This window comes from Erythrolamprus reginae, chromosome 11 (genome assembly GCF_031021105.1).
Source record: "Erythrolamprus reginae isolate rEryReg1 chromosome 11, rEryReg1.hap1, whole genome shotgun sequence".
In the NCBI taxonomy this organism is placed as follows: domain Eukaryota; kingdom Metazoa; phylum Chordata; class Lepidosauria; order Squamata; family Dipsadidae; genus Erythrolamprus; species Erythrolamprus reginae.
Genome location: NC_091960.1, coordinates 28,664,981 through 28,689,751, shown reverse-complemented (window position 1 = coordinate 28,689,751; position 24,771 = coordinate 28,664,981).

Here is a 24,771-nt window from a genome sequence, read left to right as displayed (position 1 = left end):
AGGTCTGGAAAAGGACCGTTTTTGGCCATTTTCAGGCACTTCGGCACCCACAAAGACTGGCTGGCCACCTGCATGCCAGAAACCAGAAGAGCAACTGGCGACAGTGCACATGCCATAGAGGGGGCTCTGTGTGTCACCTCTGGCACACGTGCCATAGGTTTGCCATCACAATCTTAGGGGAAATAGATAGCGGACACTCTTCCTCATTCTTGTTTATCTACATCTGCTTTGTCTTCCCTTGAGCTTAAAAAGCAGGGTACCATAATTCTGTTTTTTTCTGCTGCAAAGGGAAGGAAAGCTTAAAACATATCTTTTCTTTATATTTTGTTGGTTGCAAGTAATATTATGTCCCCACCCTCCCTTCTAAAAGATACTGGCCAAAAAGAATGGTGATGAGAGAGTTCATTTCTAAGTGTTGTTCTGCTGGTGTGTCCCAATCACCCATAATTACAGGGTAATTAGTCCAAAAAGACACACACCACACGATAGAAGGAAAACCAAAAGTCTTTATCAACAGAAAAGCAGAAAAAGCTCCCTTTTTAAATGTCAAAGGGATTTTCTGGTACACACAAGGCACAGGTTAAATACAAACCAATTTCTCACCCAGTAACTGGGAAATTGAGCCCAATTCCAAAGTCCAGAAAGTCCACACACAGTCTTGAACAGGGAAACAGCAAAACCATGACCTTGACTAAAGTATGAATCAGATAAACTGGCACATGGCTAAACCAGCACTCTGCTCTTTTTATCTGTAGTACTAATTACAGCAGCCCCACCCAGCCACAGGTGGCCTCACTTATCACCTGTAATAATCCTTCAGTTGTTCTCACCTATGCATCACTCTACGCATGCGTGGGTCCGTCATAAGTTCTTGTTCAGAATCCAGGGATGATAAGGATGATTGATCTTCTCCTGGGCTGTCTGCCAAATTCCCCTCTTCCCTGCTACTCACACTTCCTTCGTCAGAGGAGCCTTTGTCGAGAGATTCTATCAGGAGCAAAACAGGCCTGTGACATGTGGATGTTTCCCCCACATCCACCTCCACATTCCTTGGGGCAGGAGCTGGGCCAGAGCCAACCACAACAAGTGTTCAGCTAATTAATCAGCTTAAAGTTAAGTTCTTAAGTGCTTTTAGTCTGGGTTATGGGTTTACAGCTGAAACACCTAAATCTTGAAGGCCTTTTCATAAGCTGAGAAAGTCTGGTTTTGTTTGAGAACACAAAATATAATGTCTGCTAACCTTACAGTTCTATTTGAGAAGGAGTAAAGGAGAGAGAGAAAGAGAGGTTTAAGTGAGTTCTGTATAGGTGTATCCTGTTTCCCCCAAAATAAGACATCTCCTGATAATAAGCTCAATTGGGCTTTTGAGTGCAGGGCAATACGGTCAAGCAATTATTTCAGGGTTCAATAAAATGTAACACAGGGCCTTATTTTCAGGGAAACATGGAAGGAAGGAAGGAAGGAAGGAAGGAAGGAAGGAAGGAAGGAAGGAAGGAAGGAAGGAAGGAAGGAAGGAAAGTCTTTTATTGTTCTTGGACTGAGAATGTCTGGGATGAAGCTAGGTTAGATATGGATCTCAAAATCTTGCGAGGGGATGTGCACTTGTGTGAGATTTCAGCAATTTGGTTTTGCTTCCACGCATGTGCAGAAGCAAAAAACCCCACCCAAATCATGCATGTGCACCCGCTCGCAAGATTTTTCTTCCTGCGCATGCACAGAAGCAAAATCTCGCTGGGACGTGGGCGCACACATGCAGAAGCAAAGCTGCGCGCACAGCTCAACTTTCGCTATCCTAATCCGTACCAGTAGCAACCCACTACTCAGTACTGCAAAGCACCCTCTGTCATCTGAATGTCAATGAAAACAGATAAAACACACACGCACGCACGCGCACACATACATGCTCACACACATACATACGCACACCATTCTGTGTTTCCAACTGAACTGCTTTTGCTAAATATTTTTCCACCCGAGGCATTTTTTGGGGCGGAGGGCACGTGACAGCAACAGAATCATTACAGAAAGCACTTTCAAACTGTGTTTTCATCAGATATGGTGGCCTTGTTAAATGCCCATTGTAAATGCAAGCAAGGAAAAATAATAAGAGGGCTTTTAATACTTTTAGGAAAAAATAATAAAAGGACCACAGAGTTAAACCTCCTTGCTCCCAAGGAGAAGCAACCTTGGCCTTGCCTTCTATAGCCCATCACCCTATAAACGTCTTAGGAGTCCAATTCCCACAATCCACGGTCACATGATTGTTTCATTGGAGATTAAAAGGCAACGTCTCTTTCGTGTCAAGTTTAAGTCCTGCTGACTTCACCGGCACGTTCATGCAATTTTCGTAGGCAGAATCTGCAAATATTTTGCACAGGGGGACAGTGCGGAGATTGTGCGCATGTGTGGGAAAGGGCATTGCATCATGGGTGGGGGCACACTTGCACACTAATGCACACACACACACACCCTTTTGGCCCCCGAGCCAAAAAGGTTTCATCATCGCTAGCCTAGACAGACACCTCCATAATTGACGGAACCATAAGGAGGTGGAGGAAATACCACTCAACTGTTTCGAACCCATATCGCATCTCAGGCATTAACACCCTTGAAAATGTCCAAAGATACTTCACCAGAAGAGCCCTTCACTCCTCCACTCGAAACAGAATTCCCTATGAGACTAGACTTTCAATCCTGGGCCTAGAAAGTTTAGAACTAAGACGCCTTAAACAAGATCTAAGTATTGCCCACAAGGTCATATGCTGCAACGTCCTGCCTGTCGGCGACTACTTCAGCTTCAACCACAACAACACAAGAGCACACAACAGATATTAATATTAACCGCTCCAAACTTGACTGTAAAAAATATGACTTCAGTTGTCGAAGCATGGAACTCATTACCGGACTCCATAGTGTCATTTCCAAACCCCCAACACTTTACCCTTAGATTATCTATGGTTGACCTATCCAGAGGTTGACCTCCTAAGAGGTCAGTAAGGGGCGAGTACAAGTGAACTAGAGTGCCTTCCGTCCCTGTCCTATTGCTCTCCTATATCTCCTATACCTTTCTTCTATTCCTATATCTCTTCTTCTATTCTTTCATACCTTCTTTTCTATTATTTCTTAGATTTTACTATGAGTATCTCCTCTATAACCTTCATCATGTATTTTACTATGTGTATATAGATATATACCCACTAAAACCCTCATTGTGTATTGGAGAAAATAAATAAATAAATAATAAATACAACACAATCAGACTCACAAGATTCTGCTATTACAGCCAATCTCAATAAAACTGGTTTAGTATTCCTATGGAGTTGATTTCTTCAGGTCTGGTCTACTTGGGTGGGCTCACTATATATATACAACAGCATTCATGATTATATATACAATAGCACAGCTCCTAAGGTTAGTTCACATTGGCAGTTTGTTCTGGGCAGGGATGCCTGCAGAGAGGTAAACATTCAAAATGGTGGCTAAGGCCACCATCTTGACTTTTTGACATTCCTCTATAAACACCACTGGCCCTGTGTGGATCTCACCATGGAAGGCAGGCAGGAACCTCCCCTCCAGAACTCCTACAGAATGTGGTCAGCCATAGTTGATTGGTATGTTAGACTGGATAATCATGGGTCTGATCAGGAGAGATGCTACATACTCATAATTCCTATCACCAATTTCCTCCCATGTTGACTGTATGACTGTAACTTGTTGCGTATACCCTAAGATTTTTTATTAATATTGCTTCTTCATTGCTTATTTGACCCCTATGACAATCATTAATTGTTGTACCACATGATTCTTGACAAATGTATATTTTATTTTATGTACTTTGAGAGCATATGCACCAAGACAAATTCCTTGTGTGTCCAATCACACTTGGCCAATAAAAATTCTATTCTATTCTATTCTATTCTATTAACAAATGGCTGGAACACCCATTTTAGGTAAACTTGTACAGTGGTATTATTATTATTATTATTATTATTATTATTATTTATTGGATTTGTATGCCGCCCCTCTCTGTAGACTCGGGGCAGCTAACAACAATGATAAAAACAACATGTAACAATCCAATACTAAAACAACTAAAAAAAACCTTATTATAAAACCAAACACACACGCAAACATACCATGCATAAATTGTAAGGCCTAGGGGGAAGGAATATCTCAGTTTCCCCATGCCTGATGGCAGAGGTGGGTTTTAAGGAGCTTACGAAAGGCGAGGAGGGTGGGGGCAATTCTAATCTCTGGGGGGGAGCTGGTTCCAGAGGGCCGGGGCTGCCACAGAGAAGGCTCTTCACCTGGGTCCCACCAAACGACATTGTTTAGTTGACGGGACTCGGAGAAGGCCCACTCTGTGGGACCTAACTGGTCACTGGGATTCGTGCGGCAGAAGGCGGTCCCGGAGATACCTGTACTTACAATCTTAATTCGTTCCGTGACCATGCTCTTAAGTAGAAAGGTTTGTAAGAAGAAGCCATTTTTCCCATAGGAATCAATGTAAAAGTAAATAATCCGTGTGGTTGGGGAAACCACAGGGAGAGTGGAGGCCCTGTTTCCTCCCAGAAGATTCCTAGAGAGGCCCCCACAGAGGCTTCTCCCCACTTTTTCCGGTTACAGTTTCAGAGGCTCGGGTTTGTAAGTAGAAAATAGCACTTGAGAAGAGGCAAAAAAATCTTGAACACCCGGTTCTTATCTAGAAAAGTAGAGGTGTTCTTAGGTAGAGGTACCATTGTATAAGCAATGTTCCTCTGGATGAGGTATTAACAGTGTCCCTAAATTACCCTCTATTCCTCTTTTCCTGGACTCTTCCTCTAAACACAAACAGAGAGACATTCAATCTTATTCTTGGAAGCCAAAGGGTTGCTTATCATGACAGCCACAACTTTGATAGAAGATGTGCCGAGTTTTTTCCAGCGGCTTGAGAAAATATCCAGAATTCCCTGGTAATGTTTGCATTGGAAGCGAGTATGTGAGTTGGATGTGCGAGTGAAGCAAGCAAAATAATCCCATTCTTCTCCTCAAGGAGGAATGGAGGCCAGGGTGAGATCCATATCTAATCTAGCTTCATCCCAGACATTCTCCGTCCAAGAACAATAAAAAGGAAAACAATCCGTTGACCAAATAGATCAACTTTCTTTCAGCTGGAGTCCTCCAGAGGTCTCGATCTTCAAATCCTATAATCCCCACCTAGCAAAACAATTGGAGGAAAAACTGAAATAAGATATTGGAATAGAGTGGTTAGATTTTGTGACAAAGAAACTGAACCAGTGATGGCGAACCTTTTTTTCCTCCGGTGCCAAAAAAGTGTGCTATAGTGCAGTGTTTCCCAACCTTGGCAACTTGAAGATATTTGGACTTCAACTCCCAGAATTCCCCAGCCAGCATTCGCTGGCTGGGGAATTCTGGGAATTGAAGTCCAAATATTTTCAAGTTGCCAAGGTTGGGAAACACTGCTATAGTGCATGCGTGAGTGACCACATCCTTAATTCAATGCCTGGAGAGGGTGAAAACGGTTTCCCGTGCCCTCTGGAGGCCAGAAATGGCCTGTTTCCCAACTTCTGGTGGGCCCTGTAGGCTCGTGTTTCGCCCTCCGCAGGCTCCAAAAGCTTCCCTCTAGAGGCTCTCTGGAAGCCAAAAAGGCCTTCCCAGAGCCTCTGTGCAAGCCAAAAATCAGCTGGTTGGCACACACATGCATGTCGAAACTGAACCAGATGCGTGCTAGCAGAGCCCTTCACTCCTCCACTCGAAACAGAATACCCTACGAAAGCAGACTATCAATCCTAGGTCTAGAAAGCTTAGAACTACATCGCCTAAAACACAATCTAAGTATTACCCACAAGATCATATGTTGCAACGTTCTACCTGTCAATGACTACTTCAGCTTCAACCGCAACAACACAAGAGCACACAACAGATTCAAACTTAATATTAACCGCTCCAAACTTGACGGTAAAAAATATGACTTCAGCAACCGAGTTGTCGAAGCGTGGAACTCATTACCTGACTCAGTAGTGTCAACCCCTAACCCCCAACATTTTCCCCTTAGACTCTCCACGATTGACCTCTCCAGGTTCCTTAGAGGTCAGTAAGGGGCGTGCATAAGTGCACCAGTGTGCCTTCCGTCCCCTGTCCAATTGTCTCTCCTTATCTCATTTATCTTTTCTTCCTTTCAGATATGTTCACCTATACTTTTATATCTTTTCTTCTATTCTTTTCTTTATTTATATTATTACATATCTATTCTCTTCAATGTGTATTATGTATTGGACAAAATGAATGAATGAATGAATAAATAAATATGGCCCCGCTTGCCACCCGTGCCATAGATTCACCATCACTGAACTAAACCATGTTTTCTGCCGGGAACAGATTCATGGAAGCTCTCCAGAACAACGGGATTTCTTCCAAAATGATGAGAATGCAGCAACTATGACTGAAGCTGTGATGAAGGAGAAGAGATCCACTCCCATCTCTATCTCTATCTCTTGCGCGCGTGCCTGCCCGCCAGTCACATGAAGCTGCGCATGCAACCGCACCAGTAGCGGCAGCAAGAGGGAACTCTTGCCTGAAAAGAACATATCTAATTTTATTTTCAATTGGAAACCACTTCTGGATGTTGTGGTTGTAATGGGGAAAAAATGACACTTTGATTTTAGTTTTACTGATTAGATAGGTTTGTTGTTATAGAAATGGTTAGTAGACATCACTGTTGTCTCAGCCTTCTGTCCTTCCGAGGTGGGTAAAATGAGGACCCAGATTGTCGGGTCAATAGGCTGACTCTGTAAACCGCTTAGAGAGGGCTGTAAATCACTGTTATTTTAGATTCTAATTATTAGATTTGTCATTACGTATTGTTTTTATCACTGTTGTGAGCCGCCCAGAGTCTACGGAGAGGGGCGGCATACAAATCTAATTAATTAATAATAATAATAATAATAATAATAATAATAATAATAATAATAATAATAATAATACTGTTAAACGGTATACAGTGGTACCTATACTTAAGAACTTAATTCATTCCGTGACCAAGTTCTTAAGTAGAAAAGATTTGAAAGTAGAAGCAATTTTTCCCATAGGAATCAATGTAAAAGCAAATAATGCATCAACTCCCAGAGTTCTGGGAGTTGAAGTCCAAATATCTTCAAGTTGCTAAGGTTGCGAAACACTGACATAGATGATAGTTGCTGTTTAAAAATTATGATTTAAATTGAGCTATTTCAAATCAAGCCTTTTTACTAGTGACTTAAATTGGGATTTAAATTGGGATTTAAATGGGACTTGATTTAAGGCTGCATTAACAGAGGAATAGAATCAAAATCACATGAAGTGTTAATACCACTTTATAAGGCCTTGGTAAGGCCACACTTGAAATACGGCATTCAATTTTGGTTGCCACAATGCAAAAAGGATGTGGAGACTCTTGAAAACGTGCAGAGAAGAGTGACAAAGAGGACTAGGGGACTGGAGGCTAAAACATATGAAGAACGGTTGCAGGAACTGGGCATGGCTGGACTAGGGGAGACATGATAGTCTACGGAGAGGGGCAGCATACAAATCTAAATAATAATAATAATAATAATAATAATAATAATAATAATAGCCATCTTCCAATATCTCAGGGGCTGCCACAAAAAAGAGGGAGTCAACCTATTCTCCAAAACACCTGAAGGTGGATCAAGAAGCAATGGGTGGAAACTAATCAAGGAGCGAAGTAACTTAGAACTAAGGAGAAATTTCCTGACAGTTAGAACGATTAATCAGTGGAACAGAAATTGCCTCCAGAAGTTGTGAATGCTCCAACACTGGAAGTTTTTAAGATGATGTTGGATAACCATTTGTCTCAAGTAGTGTAGGGTTTCCTGCCTAAGCAGGAGGCTGGACTAGAAGACCTCCAAGGTCCCTTCCAACTCTGTTGTTATTAAATCAAATCCACCCTATTTACTGATGCTCTGAATGTGCATGACTGCACGCCCCATCATTCCCGGACAGCAGAGCCAATCCAGTCCAGCACATCTGGAAGGACGGAGTACCTACTATTGGCACAGTTTGCTTACTGAATGGCTTCCGTTTACATAGCTGCCCACTGGGTGGCCAACAGCATTTTTAAAAAGCCAACAAAATGCAAATAGTATCGAAAAGCAGGAAGGAAAAATGACACCCCCACCCCCACAACATTAGGGTCAACATTCGCTTCGCAGACATGTAACCTTAGAGGTGAATCAATTTAGGCTTCCTGTAATTTTAGTGCTCCTTATAAAATGTCTACTTTTGACATTCCGCCTTACTTGAGTGTTTTTGCGCAGAGGATGCCAAATTGGAAGAAAAGATACTTTTTCAACAAGATACATATCTGTAACGAAAACACTACATTATAACCACCCATCCATCCATCTTTTCTCTCTCTCGAGCACACAATTTCAGAACTAATTTGTCCCGTTTTCCAAAAAGAAATGAGAACTGTGGGAACTCTCTCGTTCAGTCTCTCTTTTTTTAAGCTGAAATTCTACCTTCCAGGTTTATTTCCTAATTGCCCAAATATAGATTGTATTGCTGGCTTGAATATCCTTGAATGTCCCTGGTTGAAAAGGTGTTGTGGAGGGGGGGGTGGCACACTAGGTGAGAAAGTCCCAAAGAGGGTTAAATAGCCAATTTAATCACTGCGAGGCTTCTGGCAGAGTCAGTTTCAAGTCACAGGTATTTATAGCTCTCCAGCTCTTTTGTACCTGTTAACCAACACACAGCCCCAGGGAGCTGAGAATAAGAGACACTGAAGAATTTAATCTATTGCTGTAACCCTCTTCATAAATTGTCCAACATTCACCTTTTATAATAGCTTTCCCCGCTCAGATTGTTTCGCTCACAAGGGGAATACTTGCTTTTTAAAAAACAATCATAACTGCCAGGTACAAGCAACTGGAGCCATTTGATATTAAATGGCTAACCAGAGCTTACAAAACATTTGTCAGACCAATTCTAGAATTCAGCTCACCTGTATGGAACCCACACTGCATATCAGACATTAATACAATCGAGAGAGTCCAGAAATATTTCACAAGAAGAGTCCTTCACTCCTCCGCTCGCAACAAAACACCTTACTCCGCCAGACTTGAAATGCTGCGATTAGACAATTTACAACTACGTCGCCTCCGATCTGATCTAACAGTAGTTTATAAAATGATTTACCAAAATGTCCTTCCTGTTAGTGACTACTTCACCTTCAACCGCAACAACACACAAGAACGTAATAGATTCAAATTTAAGTAAACCGCTCCAAAGTAGATTGCAGAAAATATGATTTCAGCAATAGAGTGATCAAGGCCTGGAACATATTACCTGACTCTGGTTTCTTCTCCAAACCCCAAAATCCTTAACCTCAGATTGTCAGCAGTTGACCTTTCCCCTTTTCTAAGAGGTTTGTAAAGGGCATACATAAGCACACCATTGTGCCTACCATCCCTGTCCTATTGCCCCTATTGTCTTCTTTTATCATTACTTACTACTTACGTTATACAAACTACAATCCTATACTTGTTTGAATAAATAAATAAATAAATAAATAAATAAATAAATAAAACTTGTGAATAGTCTAAAGCAGAAGCTTTATTGTTGGTCACCTATATTACAACAGTCACGCCAATCTGGGAACGGTCAGATAAGACTACAAAGATTATGGGGGAAGTCAGCCCCGTGCCACTTCCTGCAGTGCAAGGATTCTAAGCTAAGGCCCTGTCTTATCACCTCCCTCCAATCCAATCAGTTCTTCTATCATAATAATCGTATATTAAGATGGAAAATCTAAATAAACAGACTGAGTCATAGCACCTTTTTCCCCCGTGCTAAAATAAACTAAAATAAAGAGCATCATTGAGGGACATTATAAATGAGTGCTCAGCTGTTACTTTTTAGGTAATGGTGTGTACAAACACAGTGCATGTGGCTAGTTTATGGTTCAGTTTGTCAAGAGTTGAAGATCTGGGGTGGTGCAGTGGTTAGAGTGCAACACTAACTGCTAGCTGTAGTTCAGAAGTTCAAATCTCACCACTGGCTCAAGGTTGACTCAGCCTTCCATCCTTCCAAGGTGGGTAAAATGAGGACCCAGATTGTTGAGGGTGATATGTTGACTCTGTAAACTGCCTAGAGAGAGCTGTAAAAGCACCATATAAGTCTAGATGCTATTGTTATAAGAACGCAGAAAACTGGGTTGAGTGAAAAATGATGTCATGCCAAGACAGATACTGAGAGATCAAGTGACCAATCCTATCATCCAATCCTCCCTCTTGGGCTCTCTCCAGCTCTCTGGCTTCCCACAAACCCATTCAAATCAAGGAAAAGAACCACAAAAGTAGATTTTGCCCACTGGCTTTTTTTAAGATGGAAAGGATGGGCAGCTTCGAAGGTTTATAGCAGTGTTTCCCAACCTTGGCAACTTGAAGATATCTGCACTTCAACTCCCAGAATTCCCCAGCCAGCATTCGCTAGCTGGGGAATTCTAGGACTTGAAGTCCAAATATCTTCAAGTTGCCAAGGTTGGGAGACACTGGTTTATAGAGTAACAAAGAGGTGGACCCCAATAATCATCAGTCTAATGGGGTAGAGGGAAGCAGTCATATGTCACAGGTGATGAAGGTTTAGTGAAGGCTGAGTCTTTCCAACAGCTGGAGTGCTTGTCAGAGTGACAACAGATTCTGAATCAGCAGTGGATTAAGACCAAAAAAAGAAGATTAAGTAATCACTGGGAAAGATTGGCTGGAGTTGAACTAAGTACTACAGTACATGCTCTTAAATATTGGAATTGTGTACACCAGTGTTTTTCAACCAGGGTTCTGTAAGGGTTCCGTAAGGGCCAGCCAGGGGTTACGCGACTTAATAAGGAAAAAAAATTGATTAAAAAAAATTAGGGCAAAACCGACCAGGACCGTATCATGTCTAACCTATGTACCTGCACCATGTTATGCATGCGCACTATGCGGTTATTAGTTGTTGCACTTGTTTACCTTCATACTGTTGTGGTTCCGTCTGAGGCCCCTCAGGGAACGGCTGATCTTCTGTCGGTTTCCAGCTCAGAGGGTGAGGATGAGGAACAGGAGGTGCAGGCAGACGAGGAGGAGGAATCCCAGGCTGAAGAAGAGGGAGGACAGCCAGAGTCCCCCCAGAGGGAGCTCTCCCCAGCAAGCAGCCTGGATTCCTTAGAGGAAAATGCACAAGCCATAATTGATCTGCGACAGAGAAGAGCTACACAGCGAAGGGACCAATTGGCTAGGTACTTTCAGCATTAAAGAGGCAACAGCTGGGTTTGGGTGTGGTGCTCTTTGGAAAGGCTAAAAGGCAGACCCACCCTTCCTGGCTTGTGGAGTTTTATCTTTGAGAGTCTTGGGACCTAGCTGTGAACTTTGGCGTCTTGGAATCCTGGTTTGTACCTTTGACTACTGAAACCTTGGGGTGGGTGTGCCAGCAAGAAGCTTGCTGTATTGTCTGGACATCAGGACTCTGCTGTAAAGTATTATAGCCTGTCTGTTGGGAAGAACAGGTTTTCCTCTGTGTTTATTTTTTCCAGCTATAAAGTACTTTTGCTTTTACCAGAGTGTCTGGCTGTTTTTTCCAGTTGGTGTTGAGGTCTGGGGGAACCCAGACAGAACACATACTATTTCCGTTTCCATTGTTAGACCGTACTTACGGTGTCGTACACATTAATTTTCAATATAATTTAAATCTAAATGTATTTTTACCGCTAACATGGACTGATTTATTAAAAAGTGAAAGTTAGATGAAGCTTATGTTACTGAGCAATTGGTTGACGTTGCATCCAAATCCAAGAGCATTGTTTGCAGGGAATAGTCTGCTAACAGTGCCATGGCACCGGCTAAATTGAAACGGCACTTAACTACAAAATTGGGGGCTCGCCTTGAAGGGACATAAACGGTACATAAACGGCACCAGTACATGGTACAGGTTCCCCTGAAGAAAAAAGATCGAAAAACACTGGGGTACACATATACATTATTGACTAGCTTTGAGACCGCCTTCTGCCACGTAGCTCCCAGTGACCGATAGGAGTCCACAGAGTTGGTCTTCTCCAGGTCACGTCAGCTAAACAGTGTCGGCTGGCAGGTCCACGGAAGAGGGCCTTCTCTGTGGCTGCTCTGGCTCTCTGGAACCAGCTACCTCCTGAGATCAAGACTGCCCCCACCCTACTGGTCTTATGAAAAGCCATAAAGACCTGGCTCTGCGGGCAGGCCTGGGATCATTGATCAGATGATATGCCATCAAGATCCGACCAGGGAAGACATGCATAGTTTTTTAACTGGTTTTAAATTGTTTTGCACTGTTTTTTGTGGTGGGGGTTATATTGCATTCTATCTGCACAGTGGTACCTCTACCTAGGAATGCCTCTACTTAAGAACTTTTATAGATAAGAACCGGGTGTTCAAGATTTTTTTGCCTCTTCTTAAGAACCATTTTCTACTTAAGAACCCGAGCCCAGGAAAATTTCCCAGGAAATTTGAGAGCAGCACAAAGGGACGGCCAGTTTCCTGCCATTGCGCCTTTAATCCCGGCAATCTCGGTCTTTTCTGGGCTGCCAGAGGAGCCTTTCGGTGGCGCTTAAGGAGGCTTTGGCATGGGAGGCATGTATTCCTCCTTGCCATTTCAGAGTCCCTCTTTTTTTTTTTTAAGCCTTAAAGTTTTGGATTTTTTTGTTTGCCCTCCCCTCACCTTCTTCCTACGGCAGCAACTGTCCTCCTCCCAGCCAAATTCCGAGCTTTTATTTCTTTCCTAATGGGTTTGCACACATTATTTGCTTTTACATTGATTCCTATGGGAAAAATTGCTTCTTCTTACAAACTTTTCTACTTAAGAACCTGGTCACGGAATGAATTAAGTTCTTAAGTAGAGGTACCACTGTATTTGGTTATAAGCTGCCCAGAGTCCTCTGCGAGTAGGGTGGCATATAAGTACAAATCAATCAATCAATCAAATCCTCGACTTACAACAATTGAGCGCAACATTTCCACTGATAAGCAAGACATTTGTAATTTGTGCACACTGACATTTGTTAAGTGAGTTTTGCCCCATTTCAGAAGCTTTCTCTCCACAGTTGTTAAGGGAACCACTCCAGTTGTTAAGTTAGTAACAGGGTTGTTAAGCGACTCTGGCTTCCCCATTGACTTTGTCAAAAGGTTGCAGAAGATCAGAGGTCTTCAAACTTGGCAACTTTTAAGACTTGAGGACTTCAACTCCCAGAATTCTCCAGCCCGCATAGCAAAGCTGGCTGGAGAATTCTGGGAGTTGAAATCCATAAGTCTTAAAGTTGCCAAGTTTGGGGACCCCTGCAAAAGCTGGTCACATGAAGCTAGGACACAGCAACAGTCAGAAATGTGAGTCAATTAGTAAGCATCCAAATTTTGATAATGTGGCTGCGGGGATGCTGCGATGGTTGTAAGTGTGGAAAACAGTCATAAGTCACTTTTTCAATGCCCTTGTAACTTCAAATGGTCACTAAATGAATGGTTGTAGGTTAAGGACTACCGGCATTGATGGCGAGAGCCTCATAGATTTCTGAGAGTGGATTTGCCAAATGCTTTGGCCACAAATTGTGTCCCAATGGCAGCAGCACAGAAGGGTCTTTCCAATCCCATCAGGTGCTCCAAGCAGAAGATAAAAATGAAAAGCCTTTTTTGGCAGGGAAAGAAAATGTGAGAAACTGCCAGGTAGATTTTTAGCACTGTGTTATTTTGGAAAAGTTAACCTACTTCCAATTAGCGTGAGGTTTTCTTCCTGGTAGGTATCATTATAATCAACCGTTTTATCAACATGCCTTTAGAAACAAAAATAGTGATTTGGCAATGTTTTAGAAATAAATATTTGTGCAAGAGCATTTAAAGGAAATACATTATAGTATTATTTAAAGCAGAAAATAAAGGCTTCTCTCCCACCCATCTTCTTTTTTGCTTTTGCTGCCATTTTAGACAGGTTATTTCTGCACGATCCAAAAATCCTTTCCAAACATTAAAAGCTTTGACAGTATCTGCACTGTATGTTATATTTTCATTTGGTGCTATCTCTGCTTAGATCATGGTTATATAACAAATTAAAAGCTATAAAAGCCATAATCCGATAAAAACAGTAGCATGAGTGAAAAATATTTATTTCCTTATATTATTTTCAAACTTTGTGTGGATTCAAAAATAGTTCCATCCTCTGGTAATGTGGTCTTTCTTTCTTTCAAATTAGGCATGCTACAAGAATTATCTTTGAGGAACCTAAGGGACAGGGGTTTTTTTTAGTAATGGTTTCTATTAAATAATAAATATCATCTATTACTTATAATCATTGATAGATAAGACAATGCATTCAAGAGATAGACGATGCTTTTGAGACAGAGGGACTTAGGGAATTTAAGGTTTAGAGATGTGTTTTTTAAAACATGGTAGCTTTAAGATGTGTCAGTGTTGGCTTGGGAATTCTGAGAATTAAAGTCCACATATTTTAAATGTTGCCAAGTTTTATTTAATGGAGTCTAGAGTCAGTTTTGCATTCATTAATGGTGCTTTCACATCAAGTCCTTATTGCACAAGTGCCTCATTCATTTGTAGAATTTGGGTGAAGGCTGCCCAGGCATATAGAAGACATAGAATCACAGTCTCATAGGGCTGGAAGTGACCTCAGAGGTCTTATAATACAGGTGTCTCCAACCTTGGCAACTTTAAGACTTGTGGACTTCAACTCCCAGAATTCGGCTGAGGAATTCTGGCAGTTGAAGTCCACAAATCTTAAAGTTGCCAAGGTTGGAGATACCTGTTCTAATCCAACCCCCTTATCCAATCCCCTGATCAAGGCAGAAGTCTTATATACCATCCCAATCAAATGGTTCAAAACCACAAAACCTCTAGTGATACAGCACCCACAGCCCCAGGAGGCAAGTTATTCCATTGATTAACTGCTCTCACTGTCATAAAATGTATCCTTACTTGTAAGTTGGACAGGGTGGATAGGCTGAGAGAATTCACATAGATTAACAACCAAGAAATGGAATTTGTTGGTAGCCAAATCTCATAAAGGACACCTAAGAGGAGTGCCCAGAAATCTGGGGAAAAGCAATTAAAAACATTTCAATCAATCAATTCAGAATGAAAAGATTCTGCCTCCGTGAAATTACTAAAATTGAAAATTCATTTATAGATTCACGATTCCGAGTTTGTCCCAAATAGTCACTTATGTTCAGCTTACTAATTCTACCTGATAACACTTTGTTTGGCATTTTCTTTCCTTTATTTTTTTCCTATTTCTTATTATTATTATTAGATTGATATCTAACTTTTTCAACAAGAGCTCATTGGGTAATATGTACCTCTCCTTCCTCTGATTATTTTTCTCCACAAGAAGATTGGAAAGACTCTTCACAATCCTAATGCCACATCTTAACTAGTAGATGACACTCCCCAAATATTAACCTCAGGAATGCTCCAAGTCAAACCATCCTGGCTGGTTGAGGTCAGAGAGAATGACATGAATGACCTCTTAAGTTCCCGCAGAAGCCTCAGGACCTTGGACAGCTCCCTGCAGGCAGTCATAGGATGTTGCTCTATTTTTTCCATAAAAAAATAAGTCTCAGGTATGCATAATCATTGCACATAAAAAGCAATAAATATCTATAGATTTAATAACTCTTTTACCATTTACAAGTCCTGGCTTCTGGGAATAAATCCAGGGCAAAGCGGTAGTAATAAGATAGAGAGGCTGATGATCCAAGAGTAACATGTCCCAGGATTCTCCAGTAAGAAAGAACTATTATAAAGTCAGTTTAGAGCAATCATATCAGCAGTGGGATTCACTTACTATCAGGCCAAAAGCCATCATATGGAGTTAGAGGATTTGGCCGGCCACAGTAACACAACATAAGGGAATTGGGAGGAGTAGAGGAGAAGTTATAGCCACAACAAATTCCTATCCTCAGTGTTCAAGGTCATCTTTTGTTCTGCGTCAACTGTACGAAAGAGGAAGTAGGTGAATCCCTGCAGCGGACTGGTCCACGTGATTGCACTAGTGGGTGTGGGGATGTGAAATGAACCTAAACCTGGGTGGAGAACTGGAGAGAAATTAGTACCGGAATGAATGAAACGTAACCAACATGGCTCTGCTAATAAATCGAACCTTTTGCTTGAGAAGTGGAGTGGATTCTGATTTATTTCTCAGATGCTATTTGGGGCATTGACACTTCCCTTCCCTACCAGTTCGCAAATGTGAGAGCGTGCATGTGCTTGGCCTTCTGCATATGAGCAGAGCCTCGAAAACATCAATAAATGGGTCCTCCCTACATCCAGGCAGGTGGGCGGGGCCTCCCACAATCGCCATTTCCAATTCACCCAAACCAGATAGAACTGGTTGAGTACCTCTGAATCAGTGAAGGGCTCCCCTTCGCCGGCGCTCCCAGTGTGCTACCGGTGACCGGCACAGTGTGTGGGTGCAACCAGCATGCGTGCATGCATGCCCCGGTGTGAAACTCATTTTCTGCATATGCGCAGGAAGCAAAATACCATGCAAGGATGCTCGCTCATGCAAGAGAAATTTCACCAATTTTTAGCAATTTCTTTGCTACCGTGCATGCGCGGAATCAAAAAACCACTGAAATCTCACATGCGCAAACATCCTCATGTGAGATTTTGCTTCCTGTGCATGCGCAGAAGCCGAATCTTGCACTGGCACGCATGTGCATGTGTTGGGGACACGGAGATGTATGTTTTTCCAACTGGGACGGTATACCGGACCGTCCATGCAGCCACCCACTACTGCTCTGAATCATACTGACACTAATGCAACTTTTCCTTCATTTTCACCAATGCCATCTTCTAAATCAGGGTCAGCAAACTTCAGGCCAAATCCAGCCTACCACCTGACCTACAAATTAAGAATTGAGAGGCAGCCAGGTGGCCGATTGCTAGAGCTGAGTCTGAACCAAACTCCTAGGGCAGTGATGGCGAACCTTTTCTTCCTCAGGTGCCCAAAGAGTGTGTGTGCATGCTATTGCGCATGCGTGAGTGCCCACACCCATAATTCAATGCCTGAGGAGGGCGAAAACAGCTTCCCTGCCCCTCGGAGGCTTTCTGGAGGCCGGAATGCCCATCCTGGGCAGAGGCAGTCTATCAGCATCCTCCTTCCTGGCAGGCCAGAGTCTTACAATAGTTACCATGCTCTTTGGCCTGCAGACCTGCTAGCCACAGTGTTAGAAGAGAAGCAGTCTCTGGTCCTTTATGGCAGAAGTCTCCAAACTTGGCAACTTTAAGACTTGTGGACTGGGGAATTCTGGGAGTTGAAGTCCACAAGTCTTAAAAGTTGTCAGGTTTGCAGACCCCTGCTTTACAAACTAGGCTTGGCAAACCTTAATCTCAATTATAGCAATCTCAATCTTTACACCCGCAAAGAACTACGATAAAGTGCAACCAGTATGGCCCAACAATGTCTCTTCTAATAAGGAAACTTTATAGTGCAGGTAGTCCTCAATTTATAATCAGTCATTTAAGTCCACCATATTCAAAGTTGTGATGTCACATGACTGCATTTGGGGCACTTAGCAACCAGCCTGCATTTATGAACATTTGCAGCACCTCACAGTCACATGCCATCTCTGTGGCGGCCCCGGCCCTCTGGAATCAACTCCCCCCGGAAATTAGAATGGCCGCCACCCTCCTTGTCTTTTGCAAGTTACTCAAGACCCACCTTGGATAATTATCCAAATGCTACAATCAGTAAAGTCAGTGTACACCATTATCCTTTATTATATTTTGTAATATGTTTCTTCTGTTTAAAAAAAATATAGGCTGGCTCTGTTAAAAAGTGCTATTGCTAACATGTTGTAAGCCGCCCTGAGTCTAAGGAGAAGGGCGGCATAAAAATTGAATAAATAAATAAAATAAATAAATATAGAAAAGCCACAGACAAGTCTCTTTACACAGATGAATCATAAATGTTAAGAAAAAAGAGTTCGGAAGGACTTCCACAATGCGATATCCATTACTGGAAATGTACATCCGTATATCTGTACTTCTATTATTGATGGAATCATCTGTAGGAAAGTAAGATTAAAATAAACATTACATAAAATATTTAAAATAATGAATTTCACTTCCACCGAAACATGTTTGCTGATAATGAAAAGGAAGGGAGACTATTTCAAGCTTATTTTGCTTTCATCAGCTAGCTATACCCTTACTGGGATTTGAACCTGGGGAGTCTATATATGTACACCATGTTTTGCAAGCAGGAAACAATATTCTGCAATCATCTGTTTGCACTCACACAAATCTAACAGGCATTTAGTTAAATTTCTATAGAGTTTCTGGATCTGGAAGACAGGAATTATTTTTATAAAAATAACATTCAAGGAAATGTAACACACTTGGGGGGGGTTAGAAAGGGCAGTGAGGCAGTGGTGACTTGTCAATAATTTTGCTACTGGTTTGTGCACGTGCACATCCCAGATGTGGGTTGAAGGAACCTCCTGCTGCTGGCGCTATTGGTTCTAAGAACCATTCCGAACTGGGAGCAACCGACCACTGCAGTGGGGTGTTAATACTGGGAAGTATGATTGAGAGGCACAAGAATAAGATAAATGTCTCTGCTTCCTTCTAAGACAGTGGTTCTCAACCTTCCCTGTCCCAGAGGTGGCAGAAGGTTGCACCTGTTTGCCATTTGAAGGGCGTGTGATTTGGGACCAGTGTCAGGTGCAGCGCCAATGGTCGTGGCAGGCAAACTGCAGGAGGTTTGCGCTAAGGGAAGAAGGGAGGGAGCAAGAGAGGGAGGGAGGGAGGGAGGAAGAAGGGAGGGAGGAACAGAGGGAGGAACAGAGGAAGGAAGGAAGAAGGGAGGCAGGGAGAAAGAGAGGAAGGGGGAGGAAGGGAAGGAGGGAGGAGGAAGAAAGGAAGGGAAGAAGGGAGGGAGGAAGGGAGGAAGGAAGGAAGGAAGAAGGGAGGCAGGGAGGAAGAGAAGGAGGGAGGGAGGGAGGAAGGCAGGAAGGCAGGAAGGCAGGAAGGCAGGAAGGCAGGAAGGAAGGAAGGAAGGAAGGAAGGAAGGAAGGAAGGAAGGAAGGTAGGAAGGAGCTGGCGGCCACTCTTGATTGGCAGTCCCCCTGAAAGGCTTTAGCTACCTCCACGCTCCAACTGCCGCTTGCGCTCCCCACCCCACCCCGTCGTCCCCTCCCTGGAAGCCCCCAGGCCGCGGGCTTGGCACTCACCGCTGGAGCCTGGCAAGAATCTAGCGGGGAGGAGGAGGGCGCCCGGGCGGGGGGGGCGGGCTGGCAGCCTCCCCGGGGCTTCTGCGGAGGGGGCGGCAATGGCCCAGCTGGGGAAGGTTGCACGGAAGCCCCGCCCGCTTCCTGGAGGTGCCCGCACGGGGGTGGCGGTGGCGATTGCAGCCAGGGAAGGCGGCGAGGCGAGAGGAGAGGGGACCTCGGGAAACCGAGACCTTCCGAGCGGCTCCTCCCTCCTTCACACAAACTCACATCCCAAAGCTTTCTGAAAGGATGCCCAGCGCCAGGCACGTTCACATGGCCAAGACGCCAGGCTGGACAATGCGGGGAGGGATGGGCGGCTGGCGTTTGCGCTGGGGTGGGGACGGGTGGTCATATCTATCTGTCTATCATCCACACACCCATCCATCCATCCATCCATCCATCCATCCATCCATCTACCTAACATCCACCCATCCATCATCTATCTATCATCCACCCATCCATCATTATCTAGCTAGCTATCATCTCTCTCTCTCTCTCTTATCTATCTATCTATCTATCTATCTATCTATCTATCTATCTATCTATCTATCTATTTATCTATCTATCGTCCACCCGTCCATCATCCATCTATCTATCTATCTATCTATCATCTACCCATCCATCATCTATCATCCACCCATCCATCATCCATCTATCTATCTATCTATCTATCTATCTATTATCTATCTATCTATTATCTATCTATCTATCTATTATCTATCTATCTGTTGCTGAAGTCGTATTTTCTGCAGGTGAGTTTTGAGCAGTTTACATTGCTAAAACATATGAAGAACGGTTGCAGGATCTGGGTATGTCTACTTTAATGAAAAGAAGGACCAGGGGGGATAGGATAGTTGTGTTCCAATATCTCAGGGGTTGCCACAAAGAAGAGGGAGTCAAACTATTCTCCAAAGCACCTGAGGGTAGAACAAGAAGCAATGGTGGAAATTAAAGAAGATAAGTAACTTAGAACTAAGGTGAAATTTCCTGACAGTTAGAACAATTACACAGTGGAACAGCTTGCCTCCAGAAGTTGTAAATGCTCTGACACTGAAAGTTTTTACGAAGATGTTGGACAACCATTTGTCTGAAATAGTGTAGGTTTTTCTGCCTAAACAGGGGGTTGGACTAGAAGACCTCCAAGATCCCTTCCAACTTTGTTGTTGTTGTTGTTGTTGTTGTTGTTGTTGTTGTTGTTATGAATCCCCATCAAAGCCACCTAGTCTTGGCTAGGCAGCCAGCCTGGGGTTTAGCTGCAGTGCTACGGTCTATCCCCTGGCGTGGCCTTGCCCCGTGTCTTGGGACTGCCCTTATTCCTCTTCAAAGCTCTCTTCACATGCGGCATTGGTTAAACCTGGGTTATTCCTCCTTCCTGATAGAAAAGGGTCAGAGCAACAGGCCTTTGTGATGCTGCAGCATCATCCAAGCAAAGTGTTTCGGCCTCTGCTGGGAACAATTTTGTTCAAAGGCTGGGCAGGTCGGTGGATGGAAAACAACAGCAGATGAAAAGCAGGTGGCTCTAACGGCTTGTAAGAACCTGGGATCAGGGCTCAAGCACCCAGCACCCCAAAATCCAGATGTTTGGGATTTCTGCTAGAACCCCACTTCACTTAAGATGGCCCTACTGCATCAAAATTGCAAGAATCAAAGAATGCTCTGAGGAATTAGATTCCTAAAGTAGGATATTTAAGCAAGTCCACACCGCATTTCAAACAAACACTCTAGAAAATATCCAGAGATACTTTACTAGAAGAGCCCTCCACCCCTCCACTCGCAACTAGACTTACAGTCCTAGGTTTAGAAACTACATTGCCTTAAACACGACCTAAGCATAGGCCATAAAATCATCTGCAACAACGCCCTTCCTATTAATGACTACTTCAGCTTCAACCACAACAACGCACGAGCACACAACAGATGCAAACTCAAAGTAAACTGCTCCAAATTCGACTGCAGGAAATATGACTTTTGTAACTGAGTAGTTGATGCATGGAACTCACTATCTGACTCTATAGTATCACCAAACCCCCAAAACTTCACCCTTAGATTATCCACTGTTGACCTCTTCCGATTCCTAAGAGGTCAATAAGGGCCGTGCATAAGTGCACCAGTGTGTCTACCATCCCCTGTCCTAATGTTTCTCTCTTACTAGTATCATGTATATAAACATTGTTATATCTTTGTATACTACCAATACGTACTTGACAAAACAAATAAAATTAAAAGAATAAATTATTATTGTTGTTGTTGTTGTTATTATTATTATTATTATTATTATTATTATTATTATTATTATTATTATTATTATGTCAGTACAACACAGCAAACGAGATCACTATGCTGGATTTCGTATTTCATCACCAGTCGGGCGCTTCCCAAGCACCTAGGACTGTTTGATGTAGCGGCCACTTATGTTTGCTGATCCCAGTAAAGCGGCCTTTTACAATTGACAGATGGAGATTTTGTCAATTCCGATGGTTTTCAAATGTCCGCTGAGATCCTTTGGTACTGCACCCAGCGTGCCAAGTACCACTGGGATCACTTTCACTGGCTTATGCCAGAGTCATTGCAGCTCGATTTTCAGATCTTCATATTTCACTAATTTCTCTAGCTGCTTCTCCTCAATTCTGCTGTGTCTTGGGATCGGGATGTCGATGATCCATGCTTTCTTTTTCTCCACAATCAGGATGTCTGATGTGTTATGCTTCAGAATTCGGTCAGTCGGAAGTCGGAAGTCCCACAGTAGTTTTGCTTGCTCATTTTTGACCACTTTTTGGGGCTTATGATCCCACCAGTTCTTTGCCACTGGTAGATGGTAGTTCTGGCACAAGTTCCAGTGGATCATCTGTGCCACAGCATCATGTCTATGCTTGTAGTCAGTCTGTGCGATCTTTTTGCAGCAGCTGAGTATGTTTTTTTTAAAATTATTATTATTGTTGTTGTTGTTGTTGTTGTTGTTATTATTATTATTATTATTATTATTATTATTATTATTATATGTCTTGCAGTAGCTCTGCAGTCTTCCAGTTGGATTGCAGGCTCGGCCTGTCCCAAACCAGAGTTTTTCCAGATGTAATACAATGACAACAACTGTCATTCTCATTTGGCTTTCCTTGCCAAATGCAATCTTCAGTGGCACTTGAGCTATCTTGTCTGGCAACTCCATGTTTATAATCACGTTCAGAGCAGTGTCCCATGGTCAGAGCCATGGTGGCACAGTCATTAAAATGCAGTATTGTGGGTTAACTATGCCTGCTTGTTGGGAGTTCAATTCTGACCAGCTTAAGGTTGACTCAACTTTCCAAGGACAGTAAAATGAGGACCCTGATTGTTGCAATCAATATGCTGATTCTGTTAATTCTGGAGAGGGCTGTAAATCACTATGAAGTGACATATAAATCTATTGCTATTGCTATTTCTACTCCCTTTTTGCACATTGCTGTCCCTCTCTCATCTCCAGTTCATGATTAAATGGTCTTACCCAGTGTTTCTCAACCTTGGCTACTATTTGTTTATTTGTTTATTTGTTTATTTGTTTATTTGTTTATTTGTTTATTTGTTTATTTGTTTATTTGTTTATTTGTTTATTTGTTTATTTGTTTATTTGTTTATTTGTTTATTTGTTTATTTGTTTATTTGTTTATTTGTTTATTTGTTTATTTGTTTATTTGTTTATTTGTTTATTTGTTTATTTGTTTATTTGCTTATTTGTTTATTTGTTTATTTGTTTATTTGTTTATTTGTTTATTTGTTTATTTGTTTGATTTGTATGCCACCCCTCTCCGCAGACTCGGGGCGGCTAACAAAAATAGTGAAACAACATATAACAAATCTAATATTTAAAATAATTTTTAAAACCCTAATTTAAAAAACCAAGCATACACCCAAACATACCATGCATGAATTGTATAGGCCTAGGGGGAAGGAATATCTCAGTTCCCCCATGCCTGGCGGCAGAGGTGGGTTTTAAGGAGCTTATGAAAGGCAAGGAGGGTGGGGGCAATTCTGATCTCTGGGGGGGAGTGGGTTCCAGAGGGTCGGGGCCGCCACAGAGAAGGCTCTTCCCCTGGGTCCTGCAAAATGAAATTGTTTAGTCAACGGGACCCGGAGAAGGCCAACTCTGTGGGACCTAACTGGTCGCTGGGATTCGTGCGGCAGAAGGCGGTCCCTGAGATAACCTGGTCCGGTACCGTGGAGGGCTTTATAGATCATAACCAACACTTTGAATTGTGACCGGAAACTGATCGGCAACCAATGCAGACTGCGGAGTGTTGGTGTAACATGGGCATACTTAGGAAAGCCCATGATTGCTCTCGCAGCTGCATTCTGCACGATCTGAAGTTTCCGAACACTTTTCAGAGGTAGCCCTTATTAATTAAATAAATAAATAAATTTGAAAGTGTCCACGGTAGAAAAACACTGACCTCACCCTTCTGGTTTGTATTGTGCAAAACATCTATTTTACAGTCTCACCGTATGAGACTGCAGTGTATGTAAATCACTGCAGTCTCTCATACACACCTTTGAGATTTCCATGCCAGATGTTGTTGTGCAGAGGGGTTGTTTGGATTTAGGAGTTAGGGAAAAGCATAAAATAGAAGTCTAAAAACATTCAACCCATCACCACCCATAACCAGAAACATGTTTCTTTAGTTAGATAGATAGAAATGAGAGGAAGCTCAGCATAGTATTACACCACCACAACAACAAATTGGATTGCATAAATTTGGGGAAAGCTAATTTATCCTGATATATTTTTGGATGGAGCAAGCATTTTTCTCCAAAGCAAAGTAGCCCCATTGTTGTTTTAACTGTAACTGAATTTCTGGATTTTTTTTTTTAACTTGTTATCCATCTCCCAGGGTTACCTTTCTATGTGCTGGGTGGCCATTTAAACAACATAAATAAAATCTATATTCTCCTCCCTGCTCTGCTTCGCTGGGCTGATTGGGAAAGAAATGTTTGACTTGCAAATGTGCCAAGTGTTAAAGGGAGATATTGGTGGGGAGTGGAGGGGGAATCCTTCCAACGGCATTTTGCTCACTGCAATTTTCTCTCTCAGTTTTCATTTTATTTATTGATTGATTCATTGAGCTTCAACCCTGGCTGGTGAACATATAAGAAGCCTGCTGAGTACTCAACATCGGTGGCCATGCATCTGACTTGAAGTTTTCTATGTCTCGTGTTCTTCTCTAGCTAGCTTCTCCTAGCTTCTCCTAGCTTCTCCAGGGTCTGGACCGACACGGTAAAAGGGCCTTTTATAACAACATTGGGCTACAGAAAAAGCACACGTGGTTTTTAAAAAGCACAGGAAGACAACAATCCAAAAGAACCTGTTTTATACCAGTAGCTCACATATCCTACCGTGTTTCCCCGAAAGTAAGTCAGTGTCTTACTTTCTTTTTATCCCCAAAAGCCCCACTATGTCTTACTTTCGGGGTATGTCTTATATTGGAAAAAATAAGACCCACCCGGCCAACCCACCTACCCGAACC